General features: G+C 43.7%; 1 protein-coding gene across 1 annotated transcript in view; it reads left to right on the top strand.

The window, feature by feature from the left end:
- Positions 1-21,831, top strand: part of Wwc2 (WW and C2 domain containing 2) — a 166,222-nt gene that overhangs the window by 48,166 nt on the left and 96,225 nt on the right. The window lies entirely within an intron of this gene.

Genomic DNA, 21,831 nt, shown 5'->3' on the forward strand with positions numbered 1-21,831 from the left:
CAAACTTTATGATAGGGAGGATGTAGGACTTTATTTAGGTAAACTGAAGATCAGTCATCTCTGTCTGTGGCTTGGCATAGGCCAATTAAATGAGCATACCATGTCAGTTACCGTATGTCTGCTCTTCCTTCACTGTTTTTCATATTGATGGCCTGATCTGACTGACCAAAGAGAGGGCCAATGGCCCGTTACTCTGGAAGCACCCCTGTCTTATGTTATTCAGTGTGGATGGTACTCAGTTATTAAAAATCAATTTAGATATTTTCCATTTTATGAAGAGATGATATTTTCTAGGTCATATCGCAGAAGTGATTTGTGATCTCTCTTTTGGGTGGCTTATAATTTTATAACTTAATTATAAATAGAATTGAATCATCAGATAAGGTGGGAGTGGCTTGCTTTAATGTTCCAGGATGTATTAATTTTAGATAAAATGAAATTAGTATTCCAATGGACAATTGAACCAGGTTTCTGAATTAATCTATTCAGTTGGGATTGACTCAATTTAACAAAACGGTACTTTTAGAGTTTTTGCAACTAATGAGAAAATGGAACTGAAATTAAAATTCTTTCACCGTGTGGGCAAAATAATTTCTGTGAGCAGCAATTAAGAAGGTCCATAGAAGAGTCATGTTTGCTCTGATGTCTTTTTGTCAGATTGCATGACTTTTAAGCTTCTTCTTACTTTATTTGGACAATATATGACTTTGTACATACAAGTCAGGGTATTCTGGGTTACATGATTGTGTACCTTTTTTGTTTTTAGCTTTAAGTGATTGGCACAGTTAGAAATCTGAAAAGACAGAAAGTTACAATAAAGCCAGTGATTCCTCCTTTTATTTGCTCTTTCCTTCTTTCTTTCTTTTTGTTTTTAAAATCAAGAGTACTTTAAGAAAACTTTTAAGCCAGGACTACCCTGGGAAGGAAACCTTGTAACTGCTTGTCTTCAGAACCAGCAGAGACTTCCGGCTTCCTGGTGGTGAGGGTCCCGGAGCAGCTTGGGCTAGGCCAGCTTGACTCACTCTTAGGAAAATCCTCTTCAATGGAACCCAGAGCTTCCTGGACATGAGTTGGATTCTGGGGGACATGGACACAGGCCTTCAAGTGAGAGGCCGACTTCAGCTGGCTGCGTGACAGCCTGCTGTGTGGTGCTCTATAGCACGCCACCATAGTAGCCTGTCACAGCCATAGAGCTCTGTAGAAAAGGCGTGTTTGGGACATTTTAATAAAGACAGACTCTGATAGCCCCCCTGGGTGCGGGCACACAGACACGAGTAATCCAGAGATGTGTGGCTCCTTGGACCCTGCACCAAGTCTTCACCTCTCACACACTTGAGGCCATGCTGGGCCTGTGCACTCAGCTCCTTGCAGCCTTGTATCAGCGGGGTAAATGCCTGTGGGAATTCAAACCCTGGCTCAGCAGAGTTGATTTGAGGGGAGGTCAGGAAGTCGGGGCTGGGATGGTGGAGGAAAGGGGTGAAAGGGCCTCTTCTGACTGGAGTGTTCACCACATTCATGTCAAATGTCAGAAGGGCCTCTTGATCAGGATTTGGTATGTGCAGAACAGAAAGCTGAGTTGGTGAGCTTTCTTCTTTTCCTCCTAAATTCCACCCTGATAACACCAGAAAAGCATATTTGACCTGCGTGGCACTAAACTGTTTGAGCATTAAGGGTCAAACAGGTGCTGGGCCCGAGAAGCTGCCTAAGTCATCAAGGTGATGGTGGCGGCGATGTGGTGTCTGAGCAAACCGAGGGATAGGTGCACTAGTTTTTATTAGTAACTAAAGCTTAGCTTTTTAAATAACACAACATGCTTGTTGAAAGCAGTTTAAGGAATGGGTGTGGAAGGGGATGTGGGGGAAGGAAATCTCAGCATGCTTTCAGATATTTCCTGTTGTATAACTACTACATACTTGTCATGCCTTCAGACGCCTAGCAGGTGGGAGTGGAGCCCACTGAGGCTTAAACTTCAGCACAGCTACAAAGAGTATAGAGACAGACCTACAGGTAGGAAAGGAACCTTTAAAACTGGCACAAAAGAAAAGGTTTAACTTTTCACCCAAATCCCACATCTTTGTAGTTGAATATACTGAAGTACATTTGGCTCCAAAATAAGTATTTGACTTTTTTAAAATTGCTTTTGTTTAGCTCACAACTTTTAGTTAAAGCTGTATTCGTTGGACCCACTCCAGCCGACAAGATGCGTGTCTATAGTGTCTCCAGAGCACCTTGATTCTAATGTAGCAGCATTTTCATGGGTGCTTAGGAGGAGGAGGAGTCACAGGACCAGACAGCTTTTAGAATCTGTATTTAGTCTAGTAAGTTGGATTTTGTTGTGTTAGAAACGGGAACTTAAAAACTAAAGCTTTCTACCGTCTAACTTCCCAGTGCGCTAAACTCCCCCTCTCCAATGAGCACTTCTCTCTCGAGCAGAGTCAGCTTTCCAGTCCAGCGCCTGACAAAAGACCGCTGTTGAAAGCTTTATCTCAAATCTCCCTCATTTTCAACAAAGGAATAAAATTTGGAAAGATTTGGAACATTTGTTGTAAATATTTTATTTGTTTTATTTTGTTTCAAGCAGGATTTTTCTGTGCAGCCTTGGCTGTCCTAGAACTCACAGAGATCCTCCTGCCTCTGCCTCCCAAGTACTGAGATCAATGGTGTTCTCTGCCACTACCCAGTATAAATATTTTCTTTGGATAAATGCCACCCTGTTCAATTCATAGCTACATTCCTGGGTGGATCAAGATTGTGGGAGCTGGCGGGCAGAATGTGTGGGTTCCAGAACCATCTGTCCCTTGATAGCTCATGCTGGACAGACATCTCTTCCTTTCTGTGGACTGCAGTATTTTGTAAAGTGGAAACTCATTATCTCTACCTCATAGACTTTCGCATGCTGGGGAGTTAAAGTCAGACTGAAACAGGGCTGAGCCGTGTGCTTCAGAATGACCAGAGGGATTCTTGGTTCAGCTCAGGTATAAGCTCACATCATTTACATGCAGCTTCCAGAGTTAATTCTGTGAATAGTTACCAACTATTTCTGCTATTTGTTCTTTGTGTGCTCTGGAGGATGCAAAGATCAGTGCAGACAGATCAGAATCCCCATGGGTTGTCTTGAGTACCTAACAAAAAGTGGTCAATAGCTTATAAGGAATACAATGTAAGTACCTTGGGATCCGGGGAGTCAGAACTGTGTTGGAGAATAAGTCATTCCAGCCTTCTGCCCCTAGAGCCGATGTTCTCCGAAGCTCTTCTAGATAAAGCAGCATAGCTTGTGGAAGCCCAGAGTTGAATTTATCTTGTACTTAAATGTACGCTTGTCATGGTTCCAAGGGATTGGGTGATATGGTTGTGTACATCATACGTACATTTGTTGTGGTCAGACCATCATAGTGAACACAGGACATCACCAAAGGAGATGAGTCTTTGAATTGTCCAGGGAATAGAATTATTCCTCCTCCTCCTCCTCCTCCTCTTCTTCCTCCTTTTTTCCCTGTATCTCCATGTATATGATATGTATGCTTGTGTATATACACGTATGCATGTGTGGGCACAAGTATGCAGGTACCCACGGAGGCTGCAGGTCTTCCTCAGTTCCTCTTGGAACTTACTTATTGAGGCTGATCTCTCAGTCAAACTCAGAGCTACCTCTTAGGATTAGGCAAGTCTCCCTAACCAGCTTGCTCTGGGAATCTTGCGTATCTGCTTTCTGAGCTGTAATTACAAGTGGGCCACCAAGCTCACCTCACAAGAGTGTGGGTTCTGATGATCCGATCTCCAGTCTTTGTTCTTCTGCAGCAAGGTCTTTAACCACTGAACCATTTCTTCAGCCTCTTGGATCCTGTCTGTAAATGATGCTGATTGTCAGAAGGCATGACTGACTTTCTGAAGTTAGGTACACTGAGGGCATCATCTAGTCTATATACACAAAAGCATTGAGACTCAGCATAATGCTGAGTCATGGCATGACTCAGATTGGGTTAGGCAGTAAAGACTTCTTTCTATACACATAGCTCAAGTATGTGGCAGAAATAATAAAATGTGGTAGAAAGTCAGATGGAGGAGGTTTGTTCCTATGATGTCAGGATTTGATGGTTTTTCTGTAGAGCCATTACGTTCCCACTCTTGGGCAGCTGTGTTTTATTCCTGGTATCTCATCCCATAGACATTTCCCTCTCAGGGTCAGAGTTGTCCTAGTTTGGATGATAAATTATGTAGCCTACAAGTTAGTAGGGCTTGAATGTGTGAACACAGCAGACCAACGGATGGTAAAGTACTGTAAATGAAACACATGGGCAGTAGGCAGCTCTGGGGCACAGGGAAGATGTTTTCAGTAAGACTTGTGGCTGTGAGGATAGTAAAGGACTCACTGGGGATGGAAATTGGAAGGTGAGTTGAGGTCAGAGTGTGAGGGTCCTGAATGTCAGATGAGACATCTCACAGTCTATCTAGTTGGCCATGAGTGACATATATAGTTTTAAATGATTTTAAAAGACCCATGTATTTCCTGCCAGATAATACTAAAGGAGAGGTTTAAAACAAAATTGTTAGAACCTACTGCTAATTAAGAGTCATTTAGAGTTCCATTAAAGTCAGTGAGAAAATACTACATAAATTACTACAACCTGAAGTGAGTGTAAGAAATCATTAAGTTTTCGAGCATGAATTTAACCTTGGGCATTAGAATCTAATTCTATTGTTTCACAGATGAAAAAGACAGTTGCTATTGTTAAGTGACAGAACGAAGGAAGCTGCAGAGATGGGGTGTTGGGCTCTCCTTTGACTTCTGCAGAGTTGTATCTTGGGGAACTCTGGGGCTCACTTTGTACCTGGTCCAGTCAGCGTCTTTGTGTCTTGGCTTTGCTGCGATGAAGTATCCGTTCTACTTAAAGGATGGTGAATCTAGATTCTGAGGACAGCAGGCATGAAGGGAGCCTGTTGTGCAAGGTCCTCCTGTGTGTCCTTGAGTGTCCCACTGTATGCTGGGAGGTAGACGTCATTGAGTAGAAAACAGAGGCAGGTGTCCCTCCCACACATGAGAAAGGCTTTATATTTTGCCATGTGTTAAAAGTTTTTAAGATAAAAACTACCTTTAGCTATGAAATCATATTTTGTGGCATGAAAGAGAAAGTCTATATGTTATAAATGGAAATAATGAATATAGCAAAATGTTCAACTGTGTTCAAGCCTCTAAATTAGTATGAGAGGGATTTATCTTACCATGGCTACACTTAAATATGTTTCTATAAAAGTTTGAAGGTGCCGGGCAGTGGTGGCTCATGCCTTTAATCCCAGCACTTGGGAGGCAGAGGCAGGCAGATTTCTGAGTTCGAGGCCAGCCTGGTCTACAGAGTGAGTTCCAGGACAGCCCAGGCTACACAGAGAAACCCTGTCTCGAAAAACCAAAAAGAAAGAAAAAAAAAAAGAAAAGTTTGAAGGCTTGAAGAAGACTCCACAAGTGCTTTCGTGGTCAGTATTTTACCATTATTTATTAGGTGGCCATTGGAGAGACACCGCTTAGGCTGACCGTGGATCCCGTTGACGGGGTCCGTACTTCTGCGTCCTTAACTTGTTCATAGGACACAGTGTTTATGCTAGAGAAAGCAGGTAGTCACAGGACACAGTGTTTATGCTAGAGAAAGCAGGTAGTTTTAGGGATGCAAGACTGTATGAAGAAGCATCATACAAAGTGTTCAACCTTCCCCTCCTAATCCAGCCAATTACTGTCTAACGGTTGTTATCAAAAAAAGGTCAAGAAAGTTTGTTCTGTCTCAGCAGCCTATTTATTTCAAAGCCCAATCCCATGTTACTTAATGTGACAGAGACTGGAGAGTTTGCCCAACTTGACAAGTTCCTATAAACCAACACTTTCTCATGGACACTAATTTGCACTTCAGAACAGGATAGTTAAAAGATGAATGTCTTCTTTGGAAAACAGTCTCAAATTATTTAGGGAATAGTAGGTTTGTTGGGCCAATTGAACATAAAGCTGCAGCAGAAATAATGCCGAGAGGATTAGCTTTCCAAATGCTCATTAACCTAAAACGACAAAACCATTAGATGAACTGTTGCTGTGCCCTTGGTCAGGTTCCTTCTAGAAAAGACCCCTGATCTGTCTGTAAAACAGCTTTGGGATGAAGATCTATACTGACTCAATGGGGATTCGGGGGGACCAGCTCCCAGGCCAGCCAGCCTTGAAGAGGCTTGGGGTGGAAAAGAACCCTCAGCAGTCTACGTCCTGTGATGGGTAGGGCTGGAAAGGAGACCAGCCTTGGGGACTTGTGGACTGTTGTCAGGTCTGATAGAGGAGGGGTGCTAAGGGAGAGGCCTGTGGCTGCACTAGACAGGCACATTCTTGCTATTTTGTTGTTCTTCTACTGTGTGCTGACTGCCCGGTGAGTAACTAGTTCGTCACAGACTACTGTAAAACGGCATTCTGAAGGAGTCACTTGTTAAAGTAAGGAAAGTGCCTGCTGAGAGTTCGCTGGGTCAGCCATTTTGAATGCAGCCACAGAGACATTTTCCCATCAGCCACTGCCCATTTCTTCTCTGCTGCCTTCAAGGTTCTTAGCACCAACACCTGCCTGCGTTAGAAACAGTTTGGACGTGCTTCGTCTTCCCAGTGGGCTGGAACCTGCTTGAGTGTGGAGGTCATGGCTCTCTTAATAGGATGCTGAATGTAAAAAGCGTCCAAATAAAAGGCTGAGCAGGGCCAGTTATGCTCGCCTGCAGCCCCAGGGGGGAAGCTGAGGAGTCTGAGCCACATACTATAAGTGAGACCATGCTGCAAAACCAAACCAAACCAAACAACCAAACCAAACCAAACCAAACCAAACCACATCCAAACCAAACCAAACCAAACCACATCCAAACCAAACACCAAACCAACCCCAAACCAAACCAAACCCCAAACCAAACCACCAAACCAAACCAAACCAAACCCCAAACCAAACCAGGTCTGGGGAGATGGCACAGTGGGTATGAGTGCTTTAGGGTCTCTCTTGCAATCCCCAGCACTCGTGTAAAGCTGAGCATGGCCACATACACGTGTCATCCCAGAGAGACAGGTCACTGGCTGACTGATGCCTGCCGGCCACACACAGTGGAGAACCCACAAGCTCCAGGCTCAGTGAGAAACCCTGTCTCAAGGAAATGAGGCAGAGTGACTGAGTAACAGTGAGATAGGAAGTTGGTGATTGAGACCTGTGTTCTCTCTCATGCCCACACACATGCACACGCCACACACAAAGACGGAAACACACGAGGGTTGTAGGAGAGCGAGGTGTGCCATTTATGCCACTGATAGCCTGAAGCTTGCTGGAGTGCGCTTTATACTCAAAGCTGCTATGTCACTAGCTACTTTATAGTTCACAGTTTTGTATATTACTTTAGAATATGGAAAACTATATTAACATCTAGGAAAATTTTAACTTTAAAACTTAATATGTGCTTGCTCTAGGGATGAGTTTGTAACCAATAAATAGAGACAACAGGAAGTTTTACGGCTTTCAAAATTAAAGTTGGGGAATTATTTTTAAAGAAAGATTTTACAGCTTCCTGCTAATCAGTTGTATCTGTACATGATGAATGAGAACTCACTGGATTTCCTCCCAAGGTTCCCCTACTGTTCTTCTTTAGAGTCTGTCTCCACAGGGTGAACCACACAATGTACAGGATGGTCTCTTAGTGTTTATCTGTGTTTTAAAATTATATTCAAGGGTTGATTTCCCAGTGCTAGGATTTTAAAAAACATTTCCCCTCCTTGTGTGGGTGGGGGATGCATGGCTGTGTGGAGGTCAGAGACTGACATCTGGAGCTTCCCTTTTTTGCTGTTTATAGTATTTTTTCAACAGGATTGCTTTGACCTAAGTCTTGTGCTTTTATATGAATTTTAAGCTGATTATTTTCCTATTTCTGTGAGGAGTGTCATCGGTATTTTGATGGAGATTGCATTGAATCTATAGATAACTTTCAGTAATATTTCCAACTCACAGTATTAATTTGCCAATTCATTAGTGTGACATCCCTTAACATTTTCTAGTTTCCACACTTCCTTTCTTCAGTGTTTTGTAATTGGTAATTTGTTATTGGTGGTGTCTTTCAGTTCGTTGGTTAGACTTATCCCTAGAGGTGGTGGTTGTTGAGGCTTGAATGGAATCTTCTTAATTTCATTCTTAAGGAGTTCATTATGGCTTGTATAAAGCTACTTATTTTGAATGCTGCTGCTTTGCTAAATTTGTTTATTGGTTCCAAGCGCCTTTTGGTGGAGGTCTTCCTATATAATCGTATGGCCTGAAGATGAGGTAACTAATCTCAACCGTTCTGGTCCTTTTTTCTGGTCAGATCCGGGGATTAACTACCCTTCTTCCCAGTAGTTTACTTTGGCTAGTGACTGAGAGCAGAAATGGTGTGTGTCCCCTTCCCTCCCATTTCTGATGTTCTGGTTGGAGGTGTTACACATCTAAGATGCAGTCAGTGATGCTGAACCATGCTGTGGAGGCCCACTGTCTGGAGAGGCGGCTAGGACCGTGCTGGGCTTGGCTGGAGGGAGAAGGATATGAGGTCTGAGAGTTTCGCTGCAGCATGGCCTGACCTTCACGACACATACAGCTCTTAGTCATATTGAAGAAGGAGACACACGGAACCATGTGTAGCTGTGTACTAGTGAGTGTGGCAGTGCTCAGGCACAGCCTCTGTATAGCTAGGGAACTCCAGCAGCCCACCTCTCCTCTTGGCCTAGTTAGCATTCCATGGTACAACTCAGCCCGTCCCCAGCTTGACAGATGTCAGCCCATTTCCCCAAAAACGACGGAAAGGGAACCAGGGAAGCTTGCTCTCAGTGAATTCACGTTGTCTCCATTTTTTGTTTTTAACAAGGCACCTTTTCTGTAAGCTGCACCAGATGTTCGCCTGCAAGTCTACGCGCCTCTGGTTAAGCCTCTGTGGAGAATTGATTCTTCCGTTTCTGCCAGTTCTGTTGGGCTGTTTCCTAAGTGGCTTTGAGGGAGTGCTTCCCACCAAAGTCTTTGATGCTGGAATCCCATTTCAGGCTGTTGCAGTGGGAGCTGATCTGCTTCTGGGCTTTTTCTTTGGTGACTTGGTTTCCCCATTTTTCTGGTCTGCTAAGTCACTTCTCTGCCATTTCTCTGTCACCCCAAATTAAGATGCTCTTGTCTGCTGGCCCCCTTTATCCTTTTGTATTTATGTTTTTTATTCTTTACATGTTTATTTTTATTTTATGTGTATGAGTGTTTACCTAACTTTATTTACATCAGTGTATCATGTGTATGCAGTGTCCTCAAGCTAGAAGAGGTCACCTGGTCACCTAGGACTAGAGCTAGTGACAATTGTGTTTTTTATTTCCTTTCAGAGGGTTATTTCCTTTCATAGTTCAATTAAGCCAGGTGTGGTGTTGAATACCTTTAATTTGAGCACTTGGGAGGCAGAGCCAGGCAGATCTCTGAGTTCTCAAGGAGCTTTGAACTGGTCTATAGAGTGAATTCCAAGACAGCTGTTCCAGGGTTGTACAGAGAAACCCTGTCTCAGGGGAAAAGATTCAGTTGAGAGAAACACTCAGCTTGGCATTCCTGTTTCATCTGACTAGAGCAAATTCTTAAGCCATGTATTTTATGTTGTTTTGATTTTTGTTTCTATTTAATTTTGAACATACTTATACCTATAGAATCTGCCAAATTACTACCGAAATGTCCCTGATAAGGAGGAGTTGGTGAAAGCCCTCGGGGACGGAACATGGTTTACTGTACACTGATGAGAGTGGTTTCTTTCCTAACTCCTGTACTACTGGTCTAAGACTGAGCAAGGCTCTGGTCTGCGTGGTTCATCAGCCTTTAGAGTAAAGGGACAGTGTTTATGTGAACAATGATGGAGAGTTATATTTAGAGCTCGCCCAGCCCGTGTCACCTTGTCCCCTTTGCCAGCACTCAGCCTCATGACTTTGTTTGCCTCAAATTGAGTCTGAGGCTAAGCGCAAAGGGCATGCATTTTTGTTTATGACTAACGGCTGATCTCTGAAGTTATCAGACATTCCTCACATTCCATATGTCTAACTTTTAGTGCTTGGCGGATCTGGTGCTGTGCCAGAAGAAAACACAGGCTAGTGAGGAGGAGGGAACACCACCAAAGCGTCTCCACAGAGGTAGAAAAATCCAGCCATATGTTTAACTAGCAAAGCAAACGTGTGGTATGGAATTGATTTGTAGCATGTTAATGCCATTCCTTAGGCTGCTTAGGAGCCTTGCTCAGTTTTCTGATATTTGAGTCTTGAAATTCCAATCTAGGAGCTTTAGAAAATCCGTGATTCTTTCCGTCTGTATGCATCTTGTACTCAGGGCCAGCGCACGATGTTTTAGTAAACTAAATACTTGTGAAGGCTAGTAAGTACGGTGGGGCTGACTTAGTGTGACTGATCGGAGCCTTGAGTCCAGACGTGGTCAACAGAATCAGACACACGGAACGTGCTGAAGGAGCGCCAACTGTTGCTTTGTCTGCCCAGCACTGCGGGAGAATGGGGTGTGCAGGGAGAAAAATGGTATCAGTGGGGCACGGAGGGTTCTGTGACAGACAGCACACTCATATTGGTCCGAGCTGCTAAGGAAATAAACAACTTGTAAACTCTAGTGACCCCTTGCTTATATAGCAAGTCACCTGAAGATTCAAATCAGGAAGTACTCGTGTCAACCGTCACATGGTCCATCGGTCACTAAAATGTGTGGTAAAAACTCAAATCTGTCTTGGCCAAATATTACATATACTACAAAAATGTCAAACTGGATTATAATGTTGATAGCTTAAATGCAGATTTTGTAAGTATCCCAATCAGAAACTTTAATATCTCTCTCTTTCTCCCCCCCTCTCTCTCCCTCTCCCTCTCCTCCTCCCGCCCGCCCTGCCTCGCCCCTCCCTCTCTCTTTTTTTTTCCTCTGTCTCTCTCTGATATTCATTCATCAGGATTTAGGGAAAGTAAATAAGAAGAATGTCCCCTCATCTTAAGTAAGGCATCTTATATAAAATATGTGTATAGACATTCTGTAGAATCTGGTTATAATTGAATTATATCCAAATTAAAAGAAAAACTTTGTCCAGTGTTCCTAAGAAAACCAGTAATGTTTATGGATGTAGACATCCATTTTCTACATGTCTACAATCTTTGAAATAGTAGCATGCTTCTGTATTGCTTTTCGTCCAGCATGAGCGGCAGGTGTACAGAAGCTGTCTGACTCGTTTACCTTCTCAAAGCTTTCTTTGGAAGAGTCAGACTGGACTTCATTGTCTAGGAATCTGGTCTGATGCCTTCGTGGCCCTCAGTGCTGGAGTGCCTGTATGGACCCAGAGGTCTCTGCTGGGGGATGCAGGCAGAGCACTGAATGCACACTTCCATAGGGACCAGTTAGGTAGAGTCCTGTCAGTGAGAGATCACGCTTTGCTAACTAGCTAGACCTCTGATGTATCTGAGCATTCTTTTTTAGAAAGAGAGGCTTCATGGCCATAGCAACCTAAAACTTTCCCCAGTCCAGCACCTTGTTCTCGTCACTTGCCCACGTAGTTTGTGCGTGTGTAGCTGTGTGACAGACAGGTGCCACCTTTCTGAGGTCACCTTTTTAAACCTACATCAGACAACATACTAGTCCATATCTAACCTAGAGCTTATCCAAGGCAACTGGATACGGCATTGTCTGAAGACGATTAAAATCCCCATCAGCACCAGGTTGTACTGCAAAGACCAAACAGACTGTGATCTCACGGTGAAGGAAATAAGTTAGCAACATCACAGGGCCAAGGTGGAGCACTGGGGGAAAAGTAAACCCCAGTGTTGTTGCTTATGTACAAAGCAGGCTCCATGTAAAGTCTAGAGACAGGTACTTGTTATAGAAGGTACATCTGAGGAGAAGAGTGTAGGAACTGGAGTATTTGCCACAATAATGTGCTGTTTTACAAAGAAGGTGCAGTCTTGTAATTTCCTGATACATTTTAGTGTTTGTTTGTTTTGTTTCATTTTTTGACTATGTAGCCCTGGCTGTTCTAGAACTCACTCTGTAGACCATGCTGGCCTCAAACTCATAGAGATCTGCCTGCTTCTGCCTCCCGAGTGCTGGGAGTAAAGCTGTGTGACACCATGCTCAGTTCCTACTAACATTTTGCAGAACAAGATTTAAAAAATGTTTTCAAGAGACTACAGCCTGCTGTGTGGAGAAGCAAGCACAGAGAGACTAAACCTTGGTGGCAGTTCAGCAGCAGTCACACCGGTGGCTTTGATTATAGAGACATGGTGGTGGAGAGACGGTTGTGTGAACTGAGGCCATGTTCCCAGGGCCAGCCTGTAGAATGTTGATGAACTCGGGAAAGGGCTGTTGGAGGGGAAGGCAGCCTCAATGCCTCCTAGGTGTGATTTGAGGATCTGATTTCCTGCTGCTGCCGTTTTCTAAGATCAGATTTCGGGCACAGATAGAGGCGAGGGATGGGTTTTGGAGGGGAAATCAAGTGTTTATGTGAGTTACATTTGCTGTGTAGTAGGCGGTCCTGTGGCACTGTCAGGTAGAAACAGCTGGCTGGAAATCACGAGTTCATTGTTTTTCCGAAAGGCATGTCTGTCAAGCACCTTATACCTTGTTAGGTGCTTGACATACCAGGATGATAAACCAGTAGGACTTCTGTGGCCTGAACAAACTGAGAAATGGAAACACTGTGAAAAAAATTTGAATGGGAAAAATATTTTCCAAGCTTATAAAATGTCGCTAATTGGCATCATCCCAGAGATGATGAAGGCTTCCTCAGCAAGGCACTTACCTTAAGTTTAGAGATTGAATCTTAAAGGACAAACATGTTGAAGAGGAGAACCGGGCAGAAGATGGGAATGGGAGGGAGAGAGGATGCTGGCGTGGGCCTGTTAGGAGAGCGAGCTTTGGCTGTCTGCGTCGGAGGTTTGCTGGGCTTTCTTGGACTCTTCTGGCTGTTCAGTCGTTAGTGTCAAGGCTCCACACTGTGGACGTACTGCTCCTAAACTGTGAACTAGTGGCGCACTCTCCTTTGTCATCTTTTCTCGTTTTTCTGCTGTTAATGAAAACCTTGTTGGAACTAGCTGATTTTTCTTCCCCAATGTTGGGTATTTGTAGAACACTATGTCATTAATTTTTGCTAGCCATATTAAAGGCAATCTTAGAATTATTAAATTGTAGTATGACAGGTAATGGCCTAGACCAGGAAACTTTCTTGTAGGCAGGGTCGTCGGGTGGACTTTGTGTATGGAAGGTGCCCATGAGTGTGGACCCAGGCAAGTAGATTTTCTTACCTCGGAAGACAACTCTCCTTTTAACACATAGGGAGTCTTCAGATAGGTAAAAGAAAAATTAGGGGTTTATTTTGAAAATATTGTTCTGTTCTCCAAGGAGGACAGATTTGTAGCTCACTTCCTGGACAGGTCCGGCACATGGCTAGCTGGGTCTTTGGTTTCAGATAGCAGCAGTGCAGGAAGACCTCGGTGCATGCCCGGGGCTTGCTTTGTGGAAGTCTGGAAATGTAGAGAAGGCAAAATAGTTGGTTTGCTTAGAATTCTAACACTGTGCCGCGTTACTTAACAGTGAGGACTGCTTTGTGTTAACCGAATTACTTACCTACTTCTTCTCCTCATAACTACGTCATTACTTGAGTAATTTTCTGATAGTCATAAGAAGATGCAGCAAAACATAATTTGTTTCCAAAATACGCATGTGGGTGCCACTGTGGAAACACCACCCACTGTGGATGGTGACCACCAGAGGCTGCCGTGTGTACAGGACAAACCGTCAGAGGGTAGACACCTGCGTCGTACACCTTGGTGTCATGGCGGAGGGAGCTTGCGTTCATCTTCTTTAATGGAGGAGCTTGTTAGTGAGAGAGCTGACACACTGGGCTTCTGGGAGAGGAGCTGGGTATTTTTCTGTTGCCAAAAAGTTTCAGCAGGGTCAGCTTCTGGCCAGAGCAGTTAGAGTCAGCTCCCTCAGGTAATGACTGCTGGCGTCTGCAGTTCCCTGCTACAGTCCGTAAAAACAAACAAACAAACAACAAAAGGAGAAAATTAAAAGTTTGTTAGCAGGCAAGGTAAGTTGTAAGTTTTATTTAACCTCACAACCATCTGTAAATTTTGTTTTTTTTGGGGTAAGTTGTAAGTTTTATTTAACCTCACAACCATCTGTAAATTTTGTTTTTTTGGGGGTGGGATGTCTTAAAATTATATGTATCTGTTGACTGTGTATGTTTGTGTATGTGTTTGTGATGTGTGTGCAAGTGTGTTTGTGATTGTGTGTGTGTGTGTGTGTGTAGTGCACGTGTGGAGGTCAGAGGACAACTTGTAGAAGTTAGTTCTTTCCTTCTACCGCATGGGTCCTGGTGTGGTTCTCAGGCCTTAGGTCACCTGAGCCACTGCCCCGTCTTCTAAGCCCGTGCTCCCCATGTGGGTACAAAGAACCAAGGTTGCAATAGAAAGTAACTCATGAGCAGACATTCCTCATATTTCTTTTCTTGTATCTGTTTTGATAAGCCAAGGAGAAAATACGTTCACCGTACAAATCTTTAAATACCTTTCTAATACTTATCAATGACCCTATTGGCAGGAGTAAACAGAGCAATTCCGTGAATTCGGGTCCCTGATGGTGCTATAGATGGATTTCGTTTTCCTGGTATTTACTCTTGGTGGCTGTGCTGGTAAAGAACACCAGTGGAAGCCTGGTTAAGGAACAGAGCCCGAAGTACTTCAAGGTCCTGCACAAACTCCCCCTGGCAGGTTCGCATACTTGCCCTCTTTTCCTCTAGTCAGTTTGTCACATGTAACTGGACTTATCTGGAATGAATTCTCGTGTGAAGAGCTAGGATTCAGCTTTTGTCCTCACTAACTGGCCAGCCAGCCTTGCCAGCACTTAAATGTACCCATGCCTTCGTTCATCGGAGATAAATACCATCGTCATGAAATACTTACAACTTCAAGAGATTGATATTCAAAATGTGTAAAATTCTGCTGTAGACACAATTATGAGATACAGCCAGTCAAGCAGTGTAGGAGCTGCCCCCCCACTATTGAGGCACACACATAGCTCAAATCTGAACACCCAAATGCTACCCCATCTAAACCCTTGTGAACCTTGGACAGCACCACAAGTGAAAACTTCTACACTGTAAAATAACACTTCATGCACAAAAGGATTAAAATTATTGTATAAAATTACCTTCAGGTTGTGTGTGTAAGTTGTATAAGAAGCATAGATGAATTTTATGTTTAGGTTCGGGTCCCATTTCCAGAATAGCTCACAAACTTGCAATATTAAAAATAAGTAAGTAAATAAATAAATAAAGCCAGAAGCAGTCTGGTCTCACTGGCCTTCTGTGTGAGTAGTAATGCGATCACCCCAACCCTAGACGGTCTCCAGGCACACACATTGTCTTCTATGGTGTGGGAAACCATCGAAGAGGAAAGCCCATATGCAGGAGAACAGCTGTGAGAACTGCATTTTTATTTTGTTCTTTAGTGTGTGTGTTGTATTTGTTTACTCCCGTGTGCACGTGTAGATGCACATGTACTTGTATGTGCATGCATGGATGCTCCAAGGGATAATCTCAGGTGTCCTCAGGAATGCCGTCCAGCTCCTTTAAAATGAGTTTTTTGTTGACCTGGAGCCTACCAAGTAGGCTAGACTTGCTGTGTGAGCCTCAAAACCTCCTTTCTCCAACCCTGGGATTCTAAGTGCAAACCATCAGCCATTCTCAGCTCTTCCCCTACCCCCCTTAAGGTGGGTTCTGGGAATTGAACCCAGATCCTCAGGCTTATAAGACAAGTATTTTACCTTCTAAGCTATCCCCTCAGCCCAAGCATTACAGTGACTTGGCATCAATATATGTTTAAAAGCACATTAACACACATTGAAGTTTTACAACTAAAAAAATTTTTTTAACTGTAAAAATATGCATATTCTTTGTTCAGCTACTAGGAATTTACCAGGAAATTTATGAACTGAGAAAGTACCACACTAATACAGTAACTCACTATAGAAAATGGAGGGGCTTTAATAATAGTGTGCACTGTTGGTTATGTACTGTTTGTAGTGAGAGTATGTGGTGGTTTGAATAAAAATGGCTCCCATAGACTCATAGGGAGTGGCACTATTAGGTGGGGTGGTCTTGTTGGAGAAGGTTTGTCACTGTGGGGGCAGGCTTTAAAGTCTCAGATACTCAGTCTAGATGCAATGTGACAGCGTCTTCCTGCTTGCTGCCTTTGAATCTGGATGTAGAACTTTCAACTACCTCTCCAGCACCAGAGGCTGCCTCTCCCAAACTGCAGCTCAACGGCACTATGGATCCCATTGAAGCAAATACAGGACCACACAAACCTCCCGTCTCTGGGGACAGTCCTGTTATGCCTCCTTTAAAGAGGCTGAGAGATGTCTGCCTGTGTGCCGCCATGCTTTCCACCCCGATGTTAATGGACTAAATCTCTGAACTGTAAGCCAGCCCCAGTTAAATGCTTTCCTTTATAAGAGTTGCCTTGGTCATGGTGTCTCTTCACAGCAATGGAAACCCTAACTATGAAAGAGTGTGAAGGAAGCATTCATGTTTTAAGCATATGGGTGCTTTGCCTGCCTGTGAGTCTATGCTCCTTGTGTGTGCCTGGTGCCCTCAGATGCTAGACAACGTTGTCTAGTCCCCTGGAACTGGAATTACAGACAGTCATGAGTCACTGTGTAGTATTGGGAATTGAACCTGGGTCCTTTGGAAAGTCCACCTGAGTTAACCATGTAGCCATCTCTCCAGCCTTAAAGGATGCATTTTTAAAATCAAGATTCAAAACAACAGTGTATATATAGCTTACTTAGTATGTTCTCAACTTGGTAAAATGTATGTATTTTTATTACTGTACATATGTATCTGATTATTTACTAAGCACAGCCTCCTGAGGAAGTATCCTGTTGTTAACTGAGATTACTCAGCTATAGTAAGGCTAAAGGGATTTTTAAAAATTCTCCTAGCTCTGTGGTTTTGACAAAAGTCCCATAACAGGACTGTCTCGAGTGAGATGGGAGGTTTGTGTGGTTCTGTTGCTGGTTCGATGAGATCCGCAGTGCTCTTGAGCTGCAGGCTGGGGGGCATAGCCTCTTGGTGGACTTCTGTTTGGATAACAACCCTTAAGAACCCCTCTTCCTCTTACAGACATTCCTACCTTCTTGGCTGGCATGGCCACTTACATTCTCAAGCCATTTTTCAAAACCGAGTAATCTGACAAGCAAATAGTCCTTGGCTCTTAGCAGGGAGCAGAGTTCAGGTGTTTGTGTGACTCGTTTGCTTTCCTCAGCGGAGTAAAAGCACTAAAGAAAGAAGAGAGAAACTTACTAAGGTGCTGGAACATCCAAGATGCAAGCTGATTCATAACGCAAGTGTAGTAAATAAAAACAAATCACAAATTTAATGAAGTACTGGAAGATTTCCTCTCTTCTGTCCCAGTTGTCAGGTAATAAATATGCCAGCCTAATGGCAGCCTTCAGAAAGTTACTTGCTCAAATGCACTTACTATTAATGTATACAGATGGAAACCCCCCCTTTTTTTATTTGTTTTTTTTTTTAGATCAAATCGTAATTTTTACTCATTCACACAGGGGTTATAAACACAAAAAGGCAGGAAGTGGGGAAGGGGATGACACTGAAGTGTGGGTGTTCAGGGGGAATACAGATATCTTTCAGAACAGGGTATCAGCTGTGTGAAGGTTCAGGGGACAGGTCACTATGACTCTGCCTATGACTCACTTGTCCTTATCTAAGTTGGTATTGTCTGCTAAGGCTACCTATATACAAGGTCTATGACTACTCAGGCTGGTAAATTTCCACAAAAGCTGCCTGTTTACAATAGCTTATAGCCATCTGTTTCAATGTTTTTCCACTGAGACCCAAGACTTGGTGTTAGTATACATGTATGACAGGCCTATTGCTGATTTTAGGCCTGTGGCTGATTTTAGGCCTTCAGTGTGTAAGCAGGGCTGCTCCTGACATCTCCTCCCTTCTCTAAGCATAGAAGGGCTATGGCTATTCTAATCTTGGGAAGGCAGGGATACAGGCCTGACCTCCAGTAATTGAAGGGGACTTTGTAATGGCTCTGGTCCCCTTGTCGTTGCAGATGGACCCTCTTTAAAAATAACAGAACCAAAAGGGTCACATTATGTAGCCCTGGCTGGCCTGGAACTTGCTATACAGATCAGGCTGGCCTCAGACTCCCAAGACCCGCCTGCCTCCGCCTGCTTCCTTCCCAGTGTGGGATTAAAGGCATGTGCTTCCATACCCAGCTGTAAATGGACATTACTGAAAAGAATAATGTGTAATCCCCAGCCTCTTGTCATTTGCTTAATCAACATTTCTCCTGTCCTGACAATGCTGTGAGGCAGGCTCTGTGCTCAAGGACGTCAGGCAGCGTGTGTAGAAAATACTTATGATGGTGGTGGTGATGATGATGATGATTATTATGTGTGGGGGGGGGGGTAGAAAGAGCTCGCGCTCACACACACACACACACACACACACACACACACACACACACACACAAAGAGCTTTCGTAGAGATGGAGAACAGAGCACAGCCTTTGGGGGTCGGTTCCCTCCTGCCAACATGGGCTTCAGGAACTGAAAGTAAGTCAGTAGCTGTGGACCTGCTAAACCACCTCACTGGCCCAATTCTTTTATTTTTGTTTATTATTTATAATAATTCCAAGTTGTTTTATAACTGCCTTGCATGTGAGTGAAGGTAACCAATTTTTCCATTTTATCACCAGAACTGCGTTTCCTCACTGAGGCGAAGCAAACCCAAACGAAACCTCCATAGCCTAATAGGCTTGAAACACAGCCTCGGCGTTGTTGAACTTGGCATCTCTCTTTATTATTAGGGATGTTGAACGTTTCCTCGTTTTTAATTATTTATTGTCTCTTGTAAAAGGACTTTATTCACTTGGAGTCTTGGCTTTCTTACATACTTGTTCCTACCTTCTAAAACAACTTAGTGAGGCAACATTTCTGTAACGTGGATTAACAGTTATTATGTGAGCAGCACAATGGCGTTTACTACAGCCACCGTAGACTGCATTCAGTGTGAAACATTCCCACTTCCCCCTGGAGCCCATAAGGAGTCTGTCTGTCCGACGTTCTCCTTGTCTTCTGAGAACCAACCATTTACCTGTGCTCTGCTCTTAGGGTTTCTGGATTGGGTGTTAATGTTATGTGATGGAATCATGCAATCTTACTTTTTGTGCTTTTCTTCCACTTAGTGTTTCTTTTAAAATTATTAGTTTAATTACTATATGCAAACCTTACCCCCTTTCTAAAAACATACACTATTGTAGACACTGAAGCATTTGTCAGTAGTATATCTGGTCCCCCAAACAGCAGCATAAGTGACGTGGTGTTTCAAAGGCCTGCCACTTGCAAGCATTGCTTTTGCAGAGGGTACTGGTGGGGTGACCACATGGCTCGGCATTAGGTGCAGAAGGGAGACTGGCTAGAATGAGCAGTGGTTGGAAGTGACTGGCTGAAAGTAAGAGCAGGAGGTTTGGGGAGAGACCCTGTTATGATGGGAGACTGAGTGTGTTTCTAGGTCAAAGGGCAAAGGTTAACTAACCCGTCACAGTAACTTCCCATTATCAGAATAGCACCATAGCTTTCTACTTGATTTAGATGATCTGTACCCAGATATGTATATATAGTATTCCAATCTGATGGTTTAGTCTTTAAACTTTGACATCTATAAATATATGCTTAGTGGTTTTACGTATGGAGAGAGTATAGCAAAATTTATGCTATACAGATGCAGAAAGCAAAGCATAGAATTTCCTTTTGAAGTAACACTGTAAAGAATTTGCATTAACTTTTTCATGACTGAGAGCTTCTGAAGGACGGGTTCTCTAAGTTTATAGTCAAATTTATACCTACAGGTGTAATGTTGCACTTACAACAATGACAGTTAAATAAGTTCTCACTGACCAGTTCAGAGGCAAAAACCAGAATTATTTGCAAGCTAACTGACATCACCACAGCTTGTGATCATAATACACTACATAAAGCTTTTAGGATTTTTTTTCTTGTAGTGAATATCTGGTACCAGGTATGAGGTCTGTGTCTTGTCATTTAAGCTTGCCTCTCTTTTCATCTCCTCAACCCTCATTTCTTCATGCTGTCTGCCACGTGACAACCTGCATCCAAAGTCAGGGAAGCAAGAGTCCTCGGGTCGAGTTGGGCAGCAGCACAGTTGCTTCTGGGCAGACAGCCGTGAGTGCAGGCCAGACAGGCATTCTCAGGGAGCTGGGTGCACACCAGGGCACTTTCTTTGGCATTAGATCTTTTGATATTGTATGTAATTCCTTTATCAAAAGAAAAATATTTTTCTGGGCAGCTCATTGGCATGAGGTAGATTTTGAGAACAATTCTAAAACCAGGATTTTTTCCCAACTGTGTTCAGCCTTACTCCATGATTTCACAGTAAACTTGGCAGATGGTTTCATTTGAACACACTCATTTAACACCTCTCAGACTCATTTAACTTGATCAACAGACTTAGAAGTTTACCGTTCACCCTACTGTCTAGCGGTTTTAGTTAGGGTTCTATTGTGGGAAGTAAAACACCAGGAGCAAAAACAAGTTGAGGAGAAAGGGTTTATTTCAGCTTCCATTTCTTGATCTCAGTCCACCACTGAAGGAAGTCAGGACAGGAACTCAAACAGGGCAGGAAACTGGAGGCAGGAGCTGATGCAGAGGCCAGGAGGAGCGCTGCTTACTGGCTTGCCCCATGGCTGGTCAGTGTTTTCTTGCAGCATCCAGGGCGGGCCACCAGCCCGGGGCTTCCCCATATCAACCATCAATCAGTCAAGAAAATGCACCACAGGCTTGCCCACAAACCAGCCTGTCAGGGGCACTTTCTCAATCAAGGCTTCCTCTTCCCAAATGACCCCAGCTTGTGCCAAGTTGGCATAGAACTAACCAGCACGGTTAAAATTTATCCCTCTCCCCCCATCCTTTTGAGGAAAACCAAAATAGTAAAACCATATCAGGTACTGGGGCGCTTATGTTGCTTATGTAGCTTATGTTGCAGGACAGAGATTTGAACCTAGATCTCCTTGGTACATCTGCTAAGCTCTTAAAGTTCTAGGTTAGAGGCTCAAACTTTAGTCTAGAGGAGAACTACCTGGAGCACATATGTTGCTAGGACCCAGAGTTTGTAGATCTACCTTAGAGTGCAAGATGCATGTTTCTGTTGACACAGTCGGTCCTGGGGACACAGTTCAACAGCACGAGGATTTGGACCACCACAACTTGGTGCCACTTGAGAGTAAATGAGAGGATTCATGCCAGGTTGTATCAATAACCACTTATAATGGCCTAGAGAGTGTTCCTAGGTAACGCTGTTTTCACATGAATCCTAGGGGAGGGAGTTAAGGGCATGGAAGGGCATGTGGATCAGGGGGATTACCACCCTTAGAGAGAAAGGGGGGGGGGAGGAGAGGAGAGGAGAGGAGAGGAGAGAGAAGGAGGAGAGAGGGAGAGATCCAGTTAGGAAGGTTCATGACTTGTCTGTATTAGAGCCGGTTGCCCTCAGAATTGACTGTGTCATTCAAAGGCCAGAGCTCTCAAAGCCATGTCTAGATTTCATGCCACAGGGAAGGTAAGTGAAGAGGTGTCAGGGTTTTGTGTCCTGGAGGGACCATTGTAGTTGGGAATTCTGAGATTTCCCAGCATTCTGAGAAGTAGATAAGAACTCCTCAGAATGAGGAGACATGATCTGGGAAGTGGTCTGTAGAGATCTTCATTTCTCTTCAGCACA

This window comes from Grammomys surdaster, unplaced genomic scaffold (genome assembly GCF_004785775.1).
Source record: "Grammomys surdaster isolate TR1022 unplaced genomic scaffold, NIH_TR_1.0 126178, whole genome shotgun sequence".
NCBI classification, from domain to species: domain Eukaryota; kingdom Metazoa; phylum Chordata; class Mammalia; order Rodentia; family Muridae; genus Grammomys; species Grammomys surdaster.